Source organism: Poromitra crassiceps, assembly GCF_964638095.1.
Source record: "Poromitra crassiceps genome assembly, chromosome: 5".
In the NCBI taxonomy this organism is placed as follows: domain Eukaryota; kingdom Metazoa; phylum Chordata; class Actinopteri; order Beryciformes; family Melamphaidae; genus Poromitra; species Poromitra crassiceps.
In genome coordinates, this window is record NC_139642.1 from 60005232 (window position 1) to 60008590 (window position 3359).

The window sequence follows — 3359 nt, forward strand, 5'->3', positions numbered from 1 at the left end:
TATTTCCACCAGTTCCCTTCCGCCCCGAACAGGCGCCGCGACCGCCCCGAACAGGCGCTATTGCAGCGACCAGGACACATACCCTCACTCCGGCTTCCCACCCGCAGACACAGCCAATCGTGCCTGTATGGACGCCCGACCAAGCCGGAGGTAGCACGGAGGGCGCGAGCCTGCGACCCTCGGGTTGGTAGGCAGGGAATCTACCTCTACACTACGCGGATGCCCCCAAAGCTGTATTCTTATTCATATTTACTGTGCTATAAATATTATATTTACAAAATATTGTGTTCATTTGAGTTGAACTTGGCCACCTCATGCGCTTCGCCATCTGTCAAATGCATGCTGGGAAGTCTTATCCTATATTGAATGCCTTCATGCACATGTTTATTAGCATGTGTGCCGTTAAGAGGGGAACTTTGAATGCCTACATCTCCTCACGATTGCTGAGATGAATAATTGAAGATGTAATTATTTCAGTGTGGTAAGACAGAACAGAAGAACAGACTGGCCACATGCAAAGAGTTTACTGCCTTCACATGATGTCCAGAAGTGTGTGGACAGCAGCCTGAACAGGCCCGGCTCAAGACCCAAATTCCAGAGTGGGCATTTAATTAGCTTGGGGGGGCACTCCAAGGGGGGTGGACCTTGGGAAAGAATGGGGTTTTCATTCATAAGAACAAAAACAAGCTCAGACACAGGAAGAAGAAAAAAAAACGTTCAAATATTATCAACATTCCAACACCAAAATGTGGTGCTGCTGTACCAGCAACAAGCCATACAACAGTGCTGGTCAGTCAAACAAGATTAGCCACTATAATGATGATGTGCAGAAAAACACATTCTGTGGAAAACAGAAACAAAACTGATGCTGAACTGATATTGGCTGATCTAGGCTAATGTGGAGCAATGGACATTTCTGTTTTGAGATAATGAAACCACAAAAAAAACGTGTGATCTCTGTTCATTCTGAAGCAACTACTGTAGATAGGTTACTTTGTAATCGCTGCAATGTTTTATTTAATCCAACCATAAACAAACAATCCAGAAAAGTTTGAAATTGTCTTGTTTTTCTTATACCCTGAGGTGAAATTGAGATGCTTCTTGTGGAATTCCGGCACCGTTCCGCGGACTATACGACCGGTAAACAGAGTGGTCACGATGGCTGAAGTGTTTTTTTGCACAGAACCCCTGAAGGTGAAGTTAGCAAAAATCGGCAGCTTAGTCGGCGACTGAGCGTCGGATGCCGGTGCCGATGTGGAGTGCGGTTTGTCGCATGCCTCCTATAGGAAAAAAGGAGTGAGCTTGCCTCCTCCCTCTTCTTGTTGCTGATGTCTGCATGTGAATGTGCCATTAGTCTCCCCCACCCCACCCCACCCCACCCACCCCATCTCCAAACCTCCTCACACTGTGACACCGCTCCATCTCCCTTCCACACACCCCCCCCCCCCGGCCCCTCCTTCGCGGCGAGGCGAGCCGGCACGCGCGGCGGTGCCGTTAAACACCTCGTGATTTATCGCGCTTTAATTTCGCCGTGGCGCCCTCCATTGTTTTGCGGCTTGCGGCGCGGTCGGGCTGCCCCGCTGACAGTAATTTCCCGCCAGTCGGGGAGGATTCTGGATCAGGAGTTAATGGCGTCCTTTTTTTTCCTCCCCGTCTTTAGCGTGAATACTAGAGGAGGGTGCATGTGTGTGTGTGTGTGTGTGCTTGTGTGTGTGTGTGTGCATGCGCGTGTGCATATGAGTGTGTGTGCGCGGGAGAGAAAAAGGAGAGCTTGTGTTTGAAATAGGGCAAGAAGACAGGGGAGGGGTAGGAAACAAACAGCAGTTCCTATTTACTCTGCCAATTTCACTTGATGGCGCGCAGTGTATTGAAATGAACTGTGCTGGCCTGTCTGAGAGGGTTCAGGGCTGCCAGTTGTGGAATAGATGCTAGCAGGCAATTACGCCGGCCGTCGGCTGATTAGAGAGCTGCCGCGCGGCTGCGCGCCGCCTCACCTCGCGGCGGCCGCCTCTTATCCAGACGCCAGTGGACAATTGGGCCGGACACTGTTTGATTGGTTTCAGACATATTTGCTCAGTCCTGTTGTTGTTGTGGCTCCATTCACCTCTCTAACCGCCCCGCTGAGCTCGTGAGCTGCTGCCATCCTGCAAACTGTTCCTGCAGTCACAGAGAAAACACATCCTCAAGCTGTTCCTGCAGTCACAGAGAAAACACATCCTCAAGCTGTTCCTGCACTCACAGAGAAAACAGATTCTGCAAGCTGTTCCTGCAGTCACAGAGAAAACAGATCCTCAAGCTGTTCCTGCAGTCACAGAGAAAACACATCCTCAAGCTGTTCCTGCAGTCACAGAGAAAACACATCCTCAAGCTGTTCCTGCAGTCACAGAGAAAACACATCCTCAAGCTGTTCCTGCAGTCACAGAGAAAACACATCCTCAAGCTGTTCCTGCAGTCACAGAGAAAACACATCCTCAAGCTGTTCCTGCAGTCACAGAGAAAACACATCCTCAAGCTGTTCCTGCAGTCACAGAGAAAACAGATGCTCAAGCTGTTCCTGCAGTCACAGAGACAACACATCCTCAAGCTGTTCCTGCAGTCACAGAGAAAACAGATCTCAAGCTGTTCCTGCAGTCACAGAGAAAACAGATCCTCAAGCTGTTCCTGCAGTCACAGAGAAAACAGATCCTCAAGCTGTTCCTGCAGTCACAGAGAAAACAGATCCTGCAAGCTGTTCCTGCAGTCACAGAGAAAACACATCCTCAAGCTGTTCCTGCAGTCACAGAGAAAACACATCCTCAAGCTGTTCCTGCAGTCACAGAGACAACAGATCCTCAAGCTGTTCCTGCAGTCACAGAGACAACAGATCCTCAAGCTGTTCCTGCAGTCACAGAATAAAATGCGAGAGGAGTTGCAGACTTGGAGATGTTTTTTCTCTCTCCCACAAACACAACACAACAGTTACACCTTCTCAAATTCTTCATGGCAGGTGCACAAATTCTGTTCTTCCAATCCCAAACCAAGAAAGTCATACTGTCACTTGTATTGCACCATGTTGCTGCAGTGAATATGGTGCAAAACACGTATGTAAAGTCAAGGACCAAATTTGCATGAGGATGTGAATTCATGCAATGAGAGTTGCACACCCGTAGAACATTTTCTCACAGATATATATTTGTCTTGGATATTTTTCGAGCACAAATACAAGTCAATAATTACAACTGCTTGACTCTGCCGCTACAACTCTAAAATGCTGTTGTTGTTTTTTTCGCTCACAAATTACAAGTTCCCTGTGCTCGGCTTTTTTGCACCATTTATGTCAGTGAAGAGTCGATTTGTACTTGTAGATTTCTTGCGAGTTG